The sequence below is a fragment of the Rhipicephalus sanguineus genome, chromosome 10, assembly GCF_013339695.2.
Source record: "Rhipicephalus sanguineus isolate Rsan-2018 chromosome 10, BIME_Rsan_1.4, whole genome shotgun sequence".
Lineage (NCBI taxonomy): Eukaryota > Metazoa > Arthropoda > Arachnida > Ixodida > Ixodidae > Rhipicephalus > Rhipicephalus sanguineus.
Genome location: NC_051185.1, coordinates 143,745,507 through 143,766,202, shown reverse-complemented (window position 1 = coordinate 143,766,202; position 20,696 = coordinate 143,745,507). Strand labels below are relative to the sequence as shown.

Sequence of the window (20,696 nt, the reverse complement as noted above, 5' to 3'; positions counted from 1 at the left end):
AACAGTCGTGCTGCACTCTCACCAGTGTCAGAACACTCCTTCGAAGCCAGTGTGAAGAAATAAAAATAAAGCGAAGCATCGCCCCGGGAGGGCTCGAACCTCCAACCTTTCGGTTAACAGCCGAACGCGCTAGCCGATTGCGCCACGGAGGCAGTCGTGCTGCACTCTCACCAGTGTCAGAACACTCCTTGGAAGCCAGTGTGAAAAAATAAAAATAAAGCGAAGCATCGCCATGGGAGGGCTCGAACCTCCAACCTTTCGGTTAACAGCCGAACGCGCTAGCCGATTGCGCCACGGAGGCAGTCGTGTTGCGTTCTCACCAGGGTCAGAAAGTTCCTTTGAAGCTATCAGTCTAAAGAAGTAAGAATGAACTTTTTACGTTGAAGCGTTTCTCACAGAATTCTTGCTTTGTATATATATATATATATATATATATATATATATATATATATATATATATATATATATATATATATATATATATATATATATATATTGTGATGACAAAGATCGACACCGGGGCTCTGACCCGCGGGGACAGCTAGCGGGCAGAGGAAGAGAAAGAAGAGGCAGATTAGAACAGCTTGCCCGAGAAACGGGTGTTGTCTCTGTCTGAGTTCATTACAATGGCGCAGCCTACAACGCCAGCCGAACCTTGCAGCTGAAGCCACCTGTCGTCGCGCGTCGTCGGCAGCGCGGGTCTCCCAATCCTAGGAACGCCGTCCACGCTTCCTCGGTTATGGACACCGTGGCCCGACCGCTGCTAGAGCTACCCATCAAACCATCCCAGGACGGCGTCGAGGCCTCCTCGGTGGCTCAAGGGCATGCTTACCCCGGCGCCGCCAAGACAGTAAACGGCCTCCCGTTGCCCGGGAATGCCGCTCACGCTTCCCGTGGCGACACCCTCTCAGTCAGGGCTCCATCGGCACCTGAGCCGCTTTGGGGTGCGGTACGAGTTCCTTCAGTCCAGCAGCCCGCCGTCGTGGGCCCAACCACCACGGCCTGCTGGTCCAACATCACTGGCTCCGCACACGAACCATCGGAGAGCGCCGCGCACCTGCGGCGTACCATTGCGCGACTCCGCGTTACGGCCAACGCCTTGACAGCGTCGAGCTCTACGCTGTTTCCTCCCATTATTCCGGCACTGACAGCAACCAACGCCATGTTGGATGTAGCCACCTCGCTAGACCTCGAGGCCAGCTCGCCTGAGCAACGTAGAGAGCTCCGGTCTACCCTCAGCCAGGTATCTATTCAACTTGGTGACTTCGCGCACACACTCTGCCGTTTCGCGCCTGCCGTTTCACCATCCCAGGCTACCTTCATACTACCGGAGTTCCGCGGCTTCCAGGACGACGCCGAAAAATGGGTGGCGACCGTCAACGCTTTAGGAGCTCGCGAAGCCTGGACGGAGGCGCAGAAATGGTTCATGGTGGTAGACCGCCTTCGGGAAGGTGCCGCGGCGTGGCACGGGTACGAAGGCGTGAGGCAGCAGTCCTGGGCAGGATGGAGTGCAGCCCTGATTGCCGCTTTCGGCCTGTTGCCCAGTACCTTCGGTGCGTCCAAGACCTCCACCGAGGACGGAGTTCTGGAGGGCCACAACCTTGAGGCTGGAACGGTGCCTTGCTGTCCATCGACGGTGTACGTCGTTGATTTTGACGCTTACCGGAGCAGCCCTGCCCCTCCTCTGCAGGTCAGGGACTCTGCGTCGGTAATGGACATGAGCATATCGCCGCCACACCTTCCACAAACGGAGAAACTGCCCTGTCGTTCATCGTCGTCAGAACATATACAGGCGCTCCCGCCTGTCGTGCCAGATGAACGACACGACCATAAGGACTACCAGACCACGATCGCCAGTAACGCGACCTACGCCATGCCACTACACAAAGTAGGACATCCAGATGTCGCAAACGAGATGCCTGGCCAGCCAGGCGTCATTATCGTCAGAGACTTGGCACCGCAAACCAGCTGCCCTGTTGACGACACTGCTCGCTCCAGGGACACATCTTGTTCACGTGACCCTTCATCGGGAAGCGCCAGCTCGACCCAGCGTGACAACTGCGCCCGACCTCACATAGTCCGACACGCGACAGTTAGGCATGCTGTACTATGTTCAGAGCTGCGGCGGGACCAACGTCAGCTTTTCGAGGCAAGCCTGCCACCATGCCGAAACAGTAATTGCCACCCACCCGCGCAACTACAGACACTTCGCGAGAAGTCTCTTGGCCGGAAACTTCAAGTAGTTCGACACTGCCAATTCCGTGCACGACAGGCCAATAGGAGAAATTTCCCTACAAAGTCGCAGCGTGGCCGAGGTCATCGTCCACCGCGACACAGCCAGTGTCGCCCGCCAGTGAAACGTCTAGCAGACCACCAAACTATGCTGAAGCGGGGTCGGGGCCGACCACGACGAAACAGCCAGTGTCGCCCACCGGACACATTTCTGGCGGATCTCCTGACCGAGTTGCCGCGTGGTAGGGTCCGACCAGCGCGATTCAGCCAGCACCGTCCACCTGAAATATTGTCGACGTCTCCGCGCGCTTTGCAGTCATGGCCGAGTGTGATGACAAAGATCGACACCGGGGCTCTGGCGCGCGGGGACAGCTAGCGGGCAGAGGAAGAGAAAGAAGAGGCAGATTAGAACAGCTTGCCCGAGAAACGGGTGTTGTCTCTGTCTGAGTTCATCACAATATATATATATATATATATATATATATATTTGCAATTATATAGTATTTTATTACACTACCCCTACAATAGCTAATGGCTATGGTTGTAGCCAGAGTTGCGTACTTTCATGTACTGTACTAAGAAAAAAACTTTTAATAAAGAATTGCATTGAGAGGCCTTCTTAAATACAAACGTAATTGCTTTCGAGAAATGTTTAGCTTGTTTGCTGACATAGCAATTTCCCTTGAAGGGCTAGATATTGAAGTGTAAGTGTCCTTTATGTGCGGGGCACTTTAAGGGCTAGGACTGTTGTCTCATGTCATCTGCTGCAATCTTCTGTAGCAAGGGAGCGGGAAAGGGAGGTGAGGGTGGGTAGGAGTGACGTGAGGGTGTGGAGGAGAGAAAAGAGGAGGGTATAGGGTAGAGCACATTATAGGCATGTATGGCGTCACGCACACAAAACCATGTATAGCATCACCATGTAAATTATACATAGCAATGGTGGCAAGAAAGGGAAGTGAGGATGAGATGTGATGCAAGGGTGAGAAGGAGGGGAAAGGGTACAGAATAGCTTTATCATGTATAGCATAGCACAGGTCATGTGTAGTATAGTATAGCACGGATTGGGAAGGGGAAGTGAGGGTGAGGAGGAGGGAAAGAAGGAAGGGAGAGGGCACAACTCCATCACAAGTGAACGTTTTTTTCCCGCCATGGACGCCGAGCAGGTTGCACTTTTGGAACGCCAGGGCCCGCTTGCCCGTGAACGCTAGCGTCGCCGAAAGGCGGGCGAATCACTGCTCCGTACTTCCTACAGCTTTCACGTTGAGTACAACTGCATAATTTTTTTGCCCATGCCAACACCCGTCTGTTGAGACTTGTTTATCCCAGAGCAGTCGTGTCCTCTGTGCTTTGCGCCTTGTTTTAAGGGGAGTAGATCATTTTGAAAAAATTGAGGACGAATTTCGCTGTCTGTGATTGACGCGTCGTGCCCTCTGTGCTTTGCGCCTTGTTTTAAGGTGAGTAGATCATTTTGCATAATTGAAGATCAATTTCGCTGTCCGTGATTGACGCAGCTAATGATTGCACGCTCTTTGCGCAGTGGACGATACGGGTACCTCCCAGCGACAGCCACCGCCATCGTCCTGACCGCGTGCTTGCTTGCCACGTTGGCCTTCGCCATAAGGACCGAGGACAGCCCCGCGGAGGCGGCGCCACTAGTCAACACCAGCGCTCTGCGCGCCGACGATGATTGCCCGTGTCGTCGCGGCGCTTTGGCGGGTGGCGCCCCCGTGGGACCAGCGGACCACTCGACCAAGAATGTCGTCGCGGTCACCAAGCGCAATGTGGAGTCGGAGCAGCACCCTCACCGCGTCGGCTGTGAGTTTGCCTCATTGAATCACGCGCGTCATAGCGCACGTCCTGTCGTCTTTCACGTCGTGTCTTTTTAGCGCTATGACATCATTTATAACATCATTGAAGCATGCTTCGGCGTACCTCTGTCACGAGGGGCACTAAAGTAAAGCACTAAGTCGTTTTGGACTGACGAACTGATCTCTGATATTTCTACTGTCGTGGGTTTGGTGATTGTGTCCTCATTACGGGACTTACAGTTCAGATGCGATGGTGTTCTCGTGTCAGGCCTCAAACACGCAAGTGTGATTAAAAAAAGTGATAGGTTTTATATGGCGCGACGCCGGAACTTGAATGACGCGCGCGTTAGATGCGCAAATGAGTTCGCTCCATTTATATGCTTGGGTCGCCGTGGACAGAGTCACTACTGTCAACGTTTGATGGCGCTAGTCACCCTCACGTCGTCTCGATACACCCTCACGTCATGTCGGGCCGCAGTGACGAAGCTGTTATTGTAGCAATGGTTAGTGGCTGGGGAGGAGGCCCGCCAGAAGTAGAGTCAGTTGCAGAAACAAATTGGTTCGGGACGCCTGCTCAGTAAGGAATAAACAGTTTGAGGAATGCCGGCCGCAGTGGAACAAGCCGGCGCCGGATACTTGCACAGCACAAGAGCAGTCCGGTTCAGGAACGGGAAGAGCCCAGCCTGCTCTCCTGGCTCGTTCAGGAACATCTGCTCGTCATAGCCCGTCCGTGGACGCAAGCGTAGGTCGAACACTTCAGGCTGGTGACTCCCTAACGGTTAGCGAACAATTCGACAACACTGAACTGGTTCACCAACCGGTCCAGCAGAGTTAACTTAAGCTTCGACATGTTGCACAATGCTATTAGCTTAGACTCGCTAAGCTCAAACAGTTAAGGCAGCACTAATGAAGTGACTGCATTGGTATGTTCACCAGGACGCTTATTCCGCAATTCTATATTTAATTTACATTTCGTTTCCCATCATGCGTTGTGCCGAGCGTGTGGCTGCATCAAAACATACAAACATACTAAACGGCAGGTAACTATTTGTGTAAGTCACCTTCTTGCGTTTGTTCAAGAATCCGCTTATCTATGCGACAACAGTATAACGCCACAATAATTTAGATGTGTGTTCATTTGAATCAATCTCTCCGTGCTGACTGCATCAAACGTTGTCGCTTATACCTTGAAACGTTCGTGGGTTCGATCCCGCCCATGGCAGGAGCATTTCGATGGAGACGAAATGCTAGAGACCCGTGTACCTAGATTTAGGTGTTAACGAAGACAGATGGTTAAAATGTCCGGAGCTCTCCATTACGGCGTCCCTCATAATCATATTGTGGTTTTGGGACGTAAAAATCGTACAATTCTTATATATTATACTTTGAACCGCTTTGTTCCGGAGCAAAACACAGTATCCTCTTATTTTGGTTCTGGTTTAGGCAAGTTCTCTGATTATCCGTTGAGCCGCAGTTCCGACAAAAAAAAAATGCAGTTCTTGTTGAGTTTTAGGTTCATGTTTGGTTGGACGTACTGCTTCCATAACTGAATTTGCCTTCGTGACGGAACAATTGCTGTGACGAACGCAATTTTTCTTGCAAAAACGCTTTCTTTGTTCGACCGCCGTTAGTCATTTTGACGCCTTCAATTCCTACAAAAAGAGGATATCTGCGCGCTTTGTAACAGTAGAGGCTTGGACACCCCCGAGAGTGTGACTTGTCTTTCTAGGGCAAAATTATGGTGGGCAAAGGAAGTAGCCCTCAAAACGCAGGAACGCGGCGGTCGGCATAGTTGTCGGTCTTCCAAATAACACTTGTAACGGCCGAAAACGTAGTTAAGTTGACAAAGCATCGGACGTGTAATTCGCAGATTATGGGCTCGGCGCGCACTGGCGGCAAGTTGATTTTTAGCCCACTCTAATTCAATTCCCCTTATGTCACAATTAGTATGCTTCAGTTACCTACAGATAACGTCCCTATGCTGCCCTGACTTGATTATGCATTGGGTTTATTAGATGGCGTCTTATACCCTTGTCACACGGGTAAGCTTAACCGCTGTTATACCCAACTGCAGTTAGCGGATTTAACCACAGTTACCGTAAACCAGACAGAGGCGCTGTCACACGTTTTCAGCGCTTCCAAGTGTTCTTTCGTTGATACATGGTTGCGTTCGCGCAACACCGCTATAACACCGCCTTGTACAGGGCTTCACGCTCGATTACGAACGCGTCAGCAGCGTGTTTTGATGTGCGTCTATCAAATAGCGTGAAGCCCTGTTTAATGAACGAACGCAGCCGTGTATGAATCTCGTGAAACGCACACGAGATTTTTGCAGCATGGACAAACTTGTACCTCAAAGCCGGTAGTTTATCTTCCCAAATGCGTTTCAACGCCTCTGTCGTAGCAACGGTCCAGTTGACACGCTTTTGGCTGGATATTTCGCCGGGAGCCGAGCCGCTCGCGTCCGACATGGGGGCCGCCATGTTGTCAGTTAACGGCGCTAACAGGGGTTGCCTACCTCCGTTTACGAAAACGGTCGTTAGCGGATTAACTGCGGTTATAGATGTCGTGTGACAAGGTAGAACAGCCGTTAGACGTAACGGCCGTCGTACTTAACTGCGGTTAGACTGCCCGTGTGACAAGGGTATTACACATTTAGTGGCTTCGTCGCCGCTGTGGCCCAGTGGTGACGGTGCTTGGCTGCTGTCACGAAAGACGCGGGTTCTACATCGGCCACGGCGGCCGCATTTCGATGGAGGCTAAATGCTAGAGGCCCGCGTATTGTGCGATTTCAGTGCACGTTAGAGAACCCCCTGTGGTCTAATTTATCCGGAGCCTGCCACTACAGCGTGTCTCATCGCCTGAAACGTTAAGATTTATAGCCAACCAATCACTGACAAAACCAAATGAATCCAATAGACAACTGCAGGGCAAGGAAAGTATAGGTGGTATTAATTTTTGCCTGTAACTTTCAAGGCAACGTTTATGGTCCCTCTGTGCTTTCCTTGGCCTGACTGTCTGCTCGATTCATTTCGTTGTGTCTAACAAAGAAAAGAGCCCCTAGAAAAGAAACTTTCTCCAGCTTTCGTTGAACCAACGAAGTAGTGGCTTATAAAAAAGTTATCAGCCATCTATTTTTAGCACAACACTGCAAAGAAAATCTTTTTCTAAAAAGAAAATAAAGTGTCTTAGATGACGAAATTTCATCCTGGTCCCTGAATTCCAACACTTCAAGGAGGAATGCATTTCCGACGTGGCCTCTGTGCCATCTGAGCTGAGCAGGGCTCTAGCGTATCGCAGCGTGGGGGCGAATAAATGGGCAGCTCATATCATACGGGCACTGGACACATCAGATTTTCGTCGTAGCCTTGTATGCCAGGCACGGGTGAATGACACTGGTCCTTTTATGTTGTCAGAGTACGCAGTGAGATATTTCAACGTTCACTGGGTTATCTAGCAAACAGTGACTACTACTTTGAGTTTACAAATTTTCAGGGTCAACTAAATGACAGCCATTTTAATTTTTTCGTGCGATACAGTAAGAGTCACTGTTCGTTTGAAATTGTCTTATTAAAAAGCAAATCGCGAAAGAGGACTATGTTGGCTGCTCTACTACAGGCACTCTCACTACAGCCATGCGTAGTAAAACAATGACTACCTTTTCACGCACGCTCAAACGTCCTAATTTTTGTTTTTTCGCAGCAAATGGGAAATCCTCGGCAGCACACCCACCGATGCCCAAGGCGAAGGCCCATTCCACACCGTCGGAAAGCGTTGGGCGAGTTGTGCCGGGCAACGCTGCCCTTTATGCCGTAGGCGACCATTCACCGCCATCACGGGTAAGTCCCCTGGCCGAATGAATAGATGGATGGATGGATGGATACAACTTTATTTAAAAGTGAATGCGGTTGGGCCTCTAGACGTCTGGGAGCCCCCAGGCCGACATCTCTAGGCAGACCCCGTCCACCAACCACAGTTGTTCGTCCGAGCCAGTGGCCTGAAGAGTGGCCTCCCACGAGGAAAGATAAGGATTGGGAGTAGGGTCTACCGCCAGGGGCTAGGGGCAGCTCCACAAAAAGTGGAAAAGATTCGCGCGGAAAGCCCGGCAGGTGGGGCAATGTGCTTGTTGGAGAGCGGGGTACAAGGGGAGATATATGTTTTTGTTTGGAGCTGGCGCCAGACCGGGCTCTGATTAGGGGTAAGGGAGTAGTGAGGGGCAGGCAAATCTCGTCTCCCTTTCCTGTAACATGACGTAATCTGATTGTAGGTGCAGATTTACTCTTCTGCTTTTTTTGGGGGGGGGGGGGGTTTAGGTGAGCGGTCCTCCAGTGTCCGGATGCGGACATGCGCATTAACGCGCTCATTCCCGGGGATACACTCATACCCAACAGCCACGTGATAGTCACCGGATGTCGTCGGGCGACTGTCATGATGTACAAATGCGAAGGTCGAAGTTTTTAAGGCGAAAGCCTTAGATGCCTCATCAGATGCGAGAAGTGAAGCACGAGTGATGCATATTATGATCATCATGCTATGACATCAATACCATGACGTCACAGGTCACCAAAATTTGTGACTGCATCACGACGTCACTATCAAGTCACATGATGACGTCATCACGTGACATCGTTGCTTGGTCATAGGTGGCCCGACCCTGGAAGCACTGCAAAACCACGTGAGGTGCGGAAAGGCTCCAACGCAAGCGATCCCGGAGGCAGTGCAAAAATACGTTGGGTGCAGAAAGCTGGCGTGGGGGGGGGGGGTAATCAGTACAATCGACTGAGAAGAAAAATGGGATAGCTTTGGCCTTCGAGTCCTCTTAGGCAAATACATAAGGAACCGTGTAAGTTTTTTTCTAATGAGACGACTCTTTGACGCCTCGAGTTAATGACGAGTTAATGATAATCACCGGGATAACCTTCCAGCAAGGGTCGTAACATAATTATATTTTTGGGGTTTAGTACTAGACAAAAGCACGGCATAATTATGCGGCACACCATAGTGAAGGATTCCAGGTTTATTTTGGCCACCTTGGGTTCCTTACCACGCTTCTGAATAAAAGTTCATGGGTGTTACTGCATATCGTCCCATCGAAATGCGACTGTCACGGCCGGGAATCGAACTCGCGCCGTCAAACAAACAAAGCTTGTATAGCCGTAGAAGGTACCAACCATTCAAATGCTTTGATATTTAAAGTGGGCGGAGGTGCGAACAACTCTACAGTTGACATAAGGGCACGCTATTTAGTGTTGGAAGAAAAAGCAGGAAACAGACTGGCAGAAGCGCAGCCGTTAGAGGCGTAAGTAACGGTGCAGCATAAAAATGGCGGCTTGAATGATACAGAAAGAGATAGCCGGCACGGGAATTTCGGCGACGCGAGCTCCTTAACGCTTTCACGTGAATATTTGCAATAACTGTTGTCGCGGTTTTAGGTTGATCTGCAGATGATCCCAAAGACTTTCTCCACCTGCTGAATGCGTTTGTACGAAGTCGTGAAAACCGTTTCAGGGTCCCTTTAATGATCACATGCTTCTGGAACTCTGTCATACGAAAAACTTACGATGGCTATCAGGTCGCTGGCACCGAAAATTTGCAAACTCCGCAATTCGAAGGAGTACTTAGCGTTGGTCAGCTAACCCAGTAAACGTTGAAATTATTCAATGCGTACTCTGACATCATAAAAGGATCAGTGTAATTTACCCGTATACCACGGGCCGCGTTATGCGGGTACGTGCCACACGTGACTGCTGGAATGGGTTTAATGACGTACAGTCAGCGACACAAGTTTATGGACCGCGAGACACAAGAAAAAGCTGAATATTTTCGCTGCTTCGGCAGGCAGCCTTGAATTTAGATCTCCCGCCGGTTCTAAAACGCACTAACAGCACGTACTGTGCACTTCGATCCAATACAGTCGCAAATTACTGGGAAAGTCAAAATTTTCTAAGACTTAGTGGTCTCTAAACTTTTCTCGCCGACAGTACGTGGCAAGCAAGTAGCGTTACTTATGTCATGACCTGTGAATCGTGTGTCATGTGCATGTGCTCCTTGCCAATTTTGGTACATACCAGTGTTGCGGAGTTGCCACTCCGGAATCGGAATGACTCCGGAATCATTCCACATTTTCGCGACCCCGGAATGGAATGGGGACAACGCTTGGAGGAATGGAATGGGAATGGAATTCAGCGCCTTTTGCACGGAATGGAATGGGAATGGAATTACGCCTTTAAAAAAAAAGGGCATCTTTTCGTCCACGCGCTGTTTTCAAACTTCAAACATTAGTAAATTAGAGCCTCGAATTTAACAATAAAGCAAAGAGGACGTTGGGGAGCAACGTATTTTGCTACACCCTTAATTACTACTACTGTAATATCATGCTCAAGTTGGTCATCTAGACCTGAGTACATGTTTTTTCGAAGTCGAAGTCCACAACGCATTCTCTAGGTCCACCTTTAGTCAGCCAGAGCCAAGGGTGGGCGTGGTGTAAAAGTGCTAACGATCTGCCAATTTGTAAAAGATAAATCGAGGCATAAGTTTGTGTACAAGCGAATGCATTATCCCAGCAGATACTGAAGGGAGAAACAAATTATCCCTGCGCGTTGGTTCCCATTGATACCCCCACACGAAAGTGGCGAAGAATCTATGCACAGCCTGATCTTTATCTCATGAGCAGTTTAGTACCTGACACACGTAAATAACCTTTGCGACAAGGAAGACATTGCATACCTTCGCACAGGCGAGCACAGAAAGTTCTCCTCACCCCATCCATGCTTGCGAGGCGCGCTTGGATCATTCCACGCCAAACGTCCCAGACATTGCGCTCGACCCTCTCCAATTGTATTGTAAAAAATTGTGGACGTTCATATCAGTGCACTATTTGCCATTGGAAAGTATTTTTTGGAAAAAAATTTTTTTTGTCTGTTACTGTGATTTGAATTTTGCCGTAGTGGGTGAAACATAGGTTGCGAAAAAATACTCTAAAAAATACAATACTTTACAGAACGCCTTAAATATCTGCTGTTTACTTGGAAAAGAATGGCACTATGTTATTATCACCCATTGACGACCACTACTTTGTCTTACGATGTGCTTTGTGGTGAAGCAATGCTGCAATTCTGCGCCAATTTTGATTATTTTTTAAAAATTCTACAAATATTACAGACAAAATAGGACTATATCACATGGCTGGATAGTTGGCAGTAAGCGTGCCAAAAAAGTATTGAAGTCGATGACCGAGTAGTTTCGAAGTGGAAGGGGCGCAAACATTGAAAAATGTGTGAAATGCGCCACGTTCAGGCACATGTAGAGTGGTGATGCAGTCCAAGTAAAAATGCACGCTTGGTCTCGTTGGGAAGAGTAAACAAAGGAGATTTATTTGTGAAAGTTTCATCGGAGTGTTTTTTGTTTTGGGCGAGAAACAAAAATTTATGTTGAGCGTTCGCGGCGTGCCTGGGCGCGGGCCTGTAAGTCCGCTTCACTGCGCCGCCACTGTTCCTTGGGGCAACGGAAGTATGCAGCGCCCACGCGGGTGGCACGATCGTGTGCTGCTGTGAGTTTTCACGTTTCGACACGCATTCTTCGGCATTCCACAGTGCCGCCGACGAAGTATCAGGGAAAACGAGTGATGGTTCGTTTAAAATATATTGTAATATAATAAAAGTGGCTAACAGGCACCGGCAATACACTTATAATTCTTTTTTATCGGCAGCTCGCTTGAACGTGGCTCGCGCCATTCGTGCCTCGGAGCCGAATGGTGCTACGTATTCTTACGCTCGGATCTTCGGCAGAGGTAAACTTTGCTCCGGTGGTCGCGTCGCCGAGCGAGCACGCGGCACTCGAAGGTTCGTCTTTCGGCCGCATCCCTTGGCAGCGCGTGAGATAAACATTGCGAATGGTGAGTATACTGCTATCGTGTCATATTTTAGACGGAGAGCCGGTACAACGGAAACCGAAAGCGATAAATATACAAAAGGGCGAAGCCGCCTTTAAGGCGGCTTCGTCCTTTTAAATGTCTATCGCCTTCGCTTAGTAATCGCAAGGCGATTACTAAGATGAAAGCATCGCATGCAGCGCGGCAGAAAGTTGAGCTCTCAGCAAGGTTTTAGTCTACAATCTCCCTCAAATGTACGCGCACGTTTCACCTTTGCGTGCCATCATCACTGACCACTCTTAATGCCGGGCTCACCACCTACTCAGCAACACAGGCATTTCAAGTGGCGAAGACCATACGTCGGCAACGGCAGTAAGAACTGCAACCTCCGCAGAGATCGAAAACACAACCCAAGCTCTGCGCCTGTCGTACGTGTGCATGCAGTGACATGGCAATGAAATCGTGCTCTGCTCCGACTACTAACCGGCAGCCTTTAGTGCCCTTCCGAAACATTCTGCCAGCCATATACACTGTTTGCAAGTTTTCAGCAACGTGAAAACTCACAGCAGCACACGATCGTGCCACCCGCGTGGGCGCTGCATACTTCCGTTGCCCCAAGGAACAGTGGCGGCGCAGTGAAGCGGACTTACGGGCCCGCGCCCAGGCACGCCGCGAATGCTCAACATAAAATTTTGTTTCTCGCCAAAAACAAAAAAACACTCCGATGAAACTTTCACAAATAAATCTCCTTTGTTTACTCTTCCCAACGAGACCAAGCGTGCATTTTTACTTGGACTGCATCACCACTCTACATGTGCCTGAACGTGGAGCATTTCACACATTTTTCAATGTTTGCGCCCCTTCCACTTCGAAACTACTCGGTCATCGACTTCAATACTTTTTTGACACGCTTACTGCCAACTATCCAGTCGTGGGATATAGTCCTATTTTGTCTGTAATATTCGTAGAATTTTTAAAAAATAATCAAAATGGGCGCAGAATTGCAGCATTGCTTCACCACAAAGCACATCGTGAGACAAAGTAGTGGTCGTCAATGGGCGATAATAAGATAGTGCCATGCCTTTTCAAGTAAACAGCAGATATTTAAGGCGTTCCGTAAAGTACTGTATTTTTTAGAGTATTTTTTCGCAACCTATGTTTCACCCACTACGGCAAAATTCAAATCACTGTAACAGACAAGAAAATTTTTTTTTCCAAAACCACCTTCCGAGGGCAAATAGTGCACTGATATGAACGTCCACAATTTTTTACAATACAATTGGAGAGGGTCGAGCGCAATGCCTGGGACGTTTGGCGTGGAATGACCCGCTTTAGAAGCGTGCGCGCTGACGAGCAGTGCGACCCAGCGTTCGTATTCGATGCAAAGGCACAAGGTACCCGAGCGGTGTACTGTTCCAATACCAGTAGATCTAGAGGGTTTTGTTCCCCATTACCCAAATCTGAGTTTTCTCCATATTCACGAGCGCTCCAGACGCGTGGCAAAACTGCATAGTCTTCTTGAACGCTACTATTGTCAGCATAAAAATACGCTATGTCGTCATTTTATCATTAACACATTTAAGCTTAAACAGTATTAAAACATCACCATCAGTTCAAACATGCTGACCATGCAAATACTATAGGTAGCGGGAGAACTGCCCCTGTGGGAATTAGTAGGGTGGTTGTACTGCACGAGATATGTCACCAAGCTACTATCCCTCGATCTGGGTAACGTGTTTTGCGTACTTTTGCAGTTCTTAAAGGGGTACTGACACAATATTTCGCGGCCGAGACAGGCTGCGGGATCGATTCCGGTGAACATGCATTCCGGTGAACATGCGTATATCATCTGCAAAATACCAACAGCGAAATATAGCTTGGAAGTTATTTTAAATGAATTTTCAAGTTTGCGTGAGCGATCGACATCCTCGCACTACTGACACCCTCAAAGTGACCCTTGGTGACCCCCTACTTCCCTCACGTGACCACGCTGCAACAAGATATCATGACGTCATAGCCGCCATGTTTTTTTGTCGCGTTCGCTCCAGCAGCCTACTTCTTGGCGGCTGCTCGCGAACCGCGCGGAAGTGCGTCACAGTTCTGTGTGCTGACGTGATCGAGCGCTGCGCCCGCTAGGTGGTGATAGTTGCACCCGGAGGCTTGTCGTTCTCGAAACAGAAACTGACACTGGTCGGTAATGGGGAGCCTGTAATTAATTATCTGTCGCGCGCTGCAGCAAGCGATGTGCCGTGTTATGACTAACAGGCCCCCAGCAACACATTGCAGCAACAAAACGCGAGGCCAATATTTTTGTGTAGGCACCCCTCTATGTATCTGATGACATCAGCTTTATGGGGTGTTCATTCTTAACTCGATAAAATTATCAAGATGCCTTTCCCAGGTTAAGGAATTACAGGAATGGAATTGAACTGCCCGGCCATTCCCGGAGTGGGAATGGGCTAAGTTTTTTCATTCCAAGGAATTGAAAGGAATGGAATTCCGGCAAGTTCTAATTCCCCGGAATGGAATTGGAATGGAATGGAGGCGCCCATTCCGCAACACTGGTACATACCAAGTTAAGGAGACGACCCCAAGAGCGCCCAGACGTGGCGACTAGATAGATAGATAGATAGATAGATAGATAGATAGATAGATAGATAGATAGATAGATAGATAGATAGATAGATAGATAGGTAGATAGATAGATAGATAGAAAGAAAGAAGGAAAGAAATGATCAAAGTGCCTGTGGCTCGTTAAGAAGTGCTTCGTGTTTAATAGGTGAGCATGGGCCGATGACGGAGGTATTGCAATACTGGACCACCGCGACATCTCACGGGAGGCCGCGACATCTCACGGGTGCTGCGCAATCTTGCACTGTACATATGCTACAACATATGACACCTGTGATCATAGTTGGAGACATCAATGTCGTCATCCTAATACTAGGCCTAATGCATGGTTCGCTCAGTTTAGCAGGAAGAGCTTGGTTCGAATTGTCTCAACTATCCCAATTGTCCAACTAGTCAACAATGGTTCCCTGTAGTAAAATTGAAAGTTGGGTGAGTTCGTGAAAGTGCATTTTAACGTGTGAAGTAGCGCACGCACACAAGACACAAAATGAAGAAATGATTAGACAGGAGATTTAGTGTGTAGATTTTGCTTCGTCCAAGAATCCCTCTAAGCTTGTAGCCGAACGAATCGGCGTATATCACAGCAATCGCATTGTGTAACCGTGTGTGATGTGCGGTACCTTCGCTTGTCATCCGCCTTCTCAGAATGGAATGGTCTATCATTTTTTTTGGAAATCTTTCCCACTCGCCTGGTCTCGTCGAGTGCATTACGACTCCTGTACCATGAAAAATAGGTTTGAGTTCGCTTTAACGTTTGATTATTCAAAGCAAGGAAATCACACATTCAATTCTCGAGTCTTGTCTGAATGATGCAGGTGCCAGAAGAGACAACCAGACCTGACAAAGGGAAAGCGACCACTGGCTCTGAAAGGATGCAGGCTATTCGCGGAAGGTGAGACAAACATACCATCTCAAATGAAATATACCTTGATCAGTTTTTTTTTCGGTTCTCTTAAAGCATGTTCTGCGAGAACGCCCTCAAAGCGTAGCTTTACAGATCAAGTGAGAATTAATTTGCAGATTAAAAAGAAATCTAGCCAGCTCCACTTCGCGAACACTGTCGAAACAGCAAAGCTTATGCCCGACCTTCATCAGGCTATATCGTACTTCTATTTAGTTAACTGAAAGAAGCCACAAAACGTCGAAAACGGAAAAAGCAGAGCGGCAGAAAACAGAGACAGAGCACAGAGACGTGGCTCTGTCTCTGTTTTCTGCCGCTCGGCTTTTTCCGTTTTCGACGTTTTGTGGCTTCTTTCAGTTAACTAAGTATGTACCAACTTGCCCAACAAGCAACTCTCCTGATCGTACTTCTATGTTTTTCAAGTCTTCCGTCCGTCGGCGCTTAGCTTCGCCCTCTCTTGCGCGAACATCGCGGTTGACTCTGTGAAGGCACGCCTAACGCTCGCTCACTTCACTCTCATGGCAGGCGCGCGCAGCACACTCATTGCTTCTGAGACATCTACAGCTGTATTGAGATGAACGAGTAAAAAGCTGGCAGTTGTGGCCATAATTCGCTAGGCTGAATTGAAAGAAATAGCGGCTGGGTTTCTTTAAAAGTGTTCTTAAAACTAGGGACATCATCGGGTGCGACCTTCAGATGTGCGGCTTCTTTACGTTTTTTCGCAAAATATAACTTCTGTTAACAACGCATGCCCTGGCACTTATTTTGCAGTGCCACCCAGAGCATCGTGGATGACGCTGTGGAGGAAGTGATGCCCTCTATGACGCTATCGCCGGAAGATATCGAAGCCGGAGGCGAGGACAACGTGCAGGAGGTCTAGGCCCTGGCGGAGAAGCGCCGGCACGAAGCGGATGTCTTGCTCGTTCCTTGTCTGAACCTGCGGGCAGCCAAGGCTTTCAGGGCTGTTGAGGAGCTGCAACGACTCACGGCGGATATGGACAGCAAAGGGCGGTTCGATCTTTCGAATAAAAGCTAACTTTTCTTAAGGGCCGATGCTACGACACATTGGTCCCAAGAACATACACGTTTATAGCCGGGCGATTTTTCTTGCTGTTATTTAGGATTTGCCATGAATTTGTAGGTTGTGCATGTTCAGTGGTGATAGAACATAGCGATGAAAATGTATGTCATTTGAATGTGGAAAAAAAATAAAGCTTAATAACTACGTGTAAGTGCGAGAAAAAAAGTCCCAAATCGCTGGAGCACGCACTCCCAAGACGTTTTATCTGGCAATGCAAGAAATAAGGCTAGTTCCGCCTTCCCGTCGGCCAGCGCTTCGCCTCGAAAAAGACTAACTAAGGCGCTCCCTCGACCATAAGCCTCTTCGCCACCACTGCGGATAAGCAAGCCACACCTTCCGCCGTTGCCAGTACCGTGATATGGAACGACGTGACTTCGCCGTCAACGCTATGTGTCCACGTGAGATCGGCCACCAGTTCGCAGCAGCTCAGTGGCAAGCATGACGACTTGCCCATTCGCAGTTACTGATTCGGCGTGCTTTAGGTATCTACAAACGTAAGTTTCGGGAAACAAACGCCAGGGCCCAGCCATAATTCTTCATAATGCTCATAAGAGATGTGTAGTTGGTACCTCGCCGCATGAGGAAGGGGGCTCCGGTAGGGCTAGTCTCCCGGCCCCCGCCTCCCTTGACCCCAGCAAGGACAAAAAATAAAGTTATGTCTCTCTCTCTCGCTTCTCCACGGAATGACGAATAATGGCGTAGTGGGGGCTTCCGAACTTCACAAAAATTATCTCTTATGACGTAGTGGGTACCTTGCCAGTGTACTTGTATTGGTAGCCCCAAGAGAGTTTAGAAGGGGCTCTAGAAATGCCGCTCTTCCAGCTTTCGCTGTGACTGTGCTGCGTTTTCCGCGCAGGCCTGTCGTTTTTAGATGCGAAGCAGCTTTTGCTCGGGGCTGTATCCGTCCTTCCCTCACGCATCCGCTCCCCAACTCTCCCCCCTCTCCTCGCGTGAGCGCGAGGAGGTGGTGTGGAGGAGGTGGCGTGAGCGCTGCCTCCGCTTCGTTTCTCCTCTCCCGTTTCTCTCTCTTTCTGCCCCCTCTGTGCCCTCGTATATAACGTGGCGCACGCTGCACTCTCCTTCCCAACGGCGCTATGGACGCTCGAGAAGCTGAACGTAAACGGAAACGCCGGCAAGCGTTGCCCTCTCCTTCACAACGGCGCTATGGATGCTCGCGAAGGTTAACGTAAACGGCAACGCCGGCAAGCGAATCTCGAAGCTGCGAGGCAACGCGAAGCCGAAGCGCAACAGAAACATCGAGCTCGGGGGGGGGGGGGGGTAACATAAGCGGTACACAACATATACGCAACTACACACACAAATGAAACATAGACGTAAACATACAAATGGAACAACAATGGAAACACAAGTGAACACCCAGCGCTGCTTCGCATCCGCACATGGATCCCTGTAGTGGTGGGACATGGTGTAATAGTTTTTCTCACTGTGCGCGATAGCTGTTAGGGACCCCGGCGGCGGATAACTACGCCAAGAAAATGGGCTATTATTCTGATCTCATAACAGCTTTCATTGTTATGAGGCCACACGACCACAGGAGCGGCAGTGCAGAGATAAATGAGAGCAGGGCTTACCCTTGTGGCAACACACTGCGCACAAACCGGCGCAGCCCCCGCCTCGTCACTTGCAGCCCGGCGTGACACGGCTGCATGCTACACCACGCCTCCGATAAGGGACAGCGCCACCGCAGCGTCACCGGAGGCTTACGTCACCGACGGTGGCTATAAAACCAAGCTGCCAAGCTCTGAAGTGATCTTTCCTTCGCGACCCGACTGAGCGCAGCGTCGGTATGCTCGCCGCGCTGCCGCTACTTCGCTAATAAACAGTTGTTACGTTTATGTTGGGATGCGTCCTTCCATCGACACGGCATCCCACATCTGGTGACCCGGAAAACGAACGCGCCGCACCGCCATGGCCGACCCGGAAGCGCTTGCCGCTCTTCGCGAACATGTACAAGAACTTCAACATCAACTGCACGCCCTGCAGCAACAACATCCCGGCAACGTCTCCGCACCCCTGACCGTACCTGCCGGCTCCGCTGAGGATGTCAGAGCCCCTGCAGAAGGCATCCCGCACGCTGCCTCATACGACACCTGGCGTGTCGCTGTCAAGCTTCCACCGTGTTGGGCGGACTCGCCCGAGGTCTGGTTCGCTCAGGTCGAGGCCCAGTTCTCCTTGGCGCGCATCACGCAAGACCGCAACCGCTACAATTACGTCGTCGCCCACCTGGACGCACGTTATGCCAGCGAGGTCCGGGATATCCTGGCCAACCCACCAACGGCCAACCTCTATGAAAACCTGAAGACCGCACTCATCCGCCGCCTGTCGCTCTCGGAAGAACAGAAGGTACGCCACCTTCAGTCCGCAGAGCTTGCCGAGCGCAAACCTTCGCAGCTCCTGCACCACATGCGTGCGCTCGCGGGCAACATGCAAGTCCAGGATTCCTTCCTGCGAGCGCTTTGGCTCCAGCGACTCCCGCCGCACGTCCAGGCAATTCTGCAGGCTCAGGTTAGGCTACCTCTCGACGAACTTGCGGAGATTGCTGATCGCGTCGTCGAGGTCTCCTTGCCGCAGCTGTCGCCCACCATCCAGGCTGTCGTCGCACCGCTGAACACCGCGGAGCTTGCACGCCGTATCGACTACATCGATCGACAGCTCACTTCCATTCAACAACGCCTGGGTGAACCTCTTCCGATGCACAGCCCCGCCACTCGCAAAGCCGCGACCTTAACACCACTTCGTCGCGGCAACCCGATAACGGCCCGTGTTACTACCACCGACGTTTCGGGGACAGAGCCCGGCGATGTCGACCACCGTGTTCCGCTGAGCATGCGGAAAACGCCAACGGCAGCTCGTAGAGACGGCCGCAAGCTGCCAACACGGAGGCCGTCGCATCTTCGTCACCGACCAAATCACGAAGCAGCGGTTCCTTGTCGATAGCGGTTCCGACATTTGCTGCTACCCGCGATCCCATCTTCAAGGTCCCCGTCCGCCTACGTCTTTTGAGCTCAGTGCGGCAAACCGCTCCACAATCAAGACGTACGGCTCGCTCCGCCTGCACATCCAGCTCAGAAACTTACGCCGTGACCTTTGCTGGAATTTTGTCATCGCCGACGTCGCCGAGCCAATCATCGGCTCAGACTTTCTGGCCCACTACAACATCCTTTCGGACTGCCGCAACGACCTCCACATCGACGCGACAACGGGACATTCCACACCAGGCCAGCGAACGACCGCTCAACAGCCAAGCATCAAGGTACTAAGTGTTGACAACCATTCGCCGTACCACGCCATCCTCGCCGAATTTCCCGGATTGACGCGCCCCAGCGGGCTGCCACGCAAAGTGCAGCACACCACCGTGCACTACATCCGCACCACTTCATGCCCCCCGGTTTTCTGCCGCGCCCGTCTCCTTGCCCCGGACGGCATGCGCATAGCCAAAGCAGAGTTCGAGGCCATGCTCCGCGAAGGAATAGCCCGCCGCTCTGACAGTCCATGGGCCTCGCCACTCCACCTTGTTCCGAAGAAGACCGAAGGCTGGCGGCCCTGTGGGGACTACCGTGCCCTCAACGCGCGCACCATCCTGGACAGGTACCCCGTCCACCACATACAGGACTTCGCCCATCGCATTTATGGCTGCCACGTGTTTTCTGTGCTAGACTTGGTGAAGGCGTACACACAGATACCCGTCAATCCGGATGACGTCCCGAAAACGGCAATCATCACTCCTTTCGGCTTGTTCGAGTTTCCCTTCATGAGCTTCGGCCTGAGGAACGCTGGTCAAACCTTTCAGCGCGTCATCGACGAAGTCGTCCGTGGCCTCGACTTCTGCTTCGTTTACCTTGATGACATACTGGTATTTTCCCGCGACGCCGAAGAGCACCACAGGCACCTTCGTCTGCTGTTCCAACGCCACGATGACCATGGCCTACTCGTCAATATCCAAAAAAGCACGCTAGGCGCTTCCGTCGTCCGCTTCCTCGGCCACGAAGTTTCATCGGAGGGAACTCGGCCCTTGCCCCAACGCATCTCGGACCTGCAAAGTTACCCTCAACCCACCACTGCTAAAGACCTTCGCCGTTTCCTTGGCATGCTGAACTTCTACAGGTGTTTCTTGCCACACGCAGCCGACTACCAGGCTTCCCTCCATGATGC

At 50.5% G+C, this 20,696-nt stretch overlaps 1 non-coding gene across 1 annotated transcript; it reads right to left on the bottom strand.

The window, feature by feature from the left end:
• Positions 1-74: 74 nt before the first annotated feature.
• On the bottom strand, positions 75-152 carry Trnan-guu (transfer RNA asparagine (anticodon GUU)). Its single transcript has one exon. It is a non-coding gene; the product is annotated as a tRNA-Asn (tRNA).
• Between the last annotated feature and the right edge of the window lie 20,544 nt (positions 153-20,696).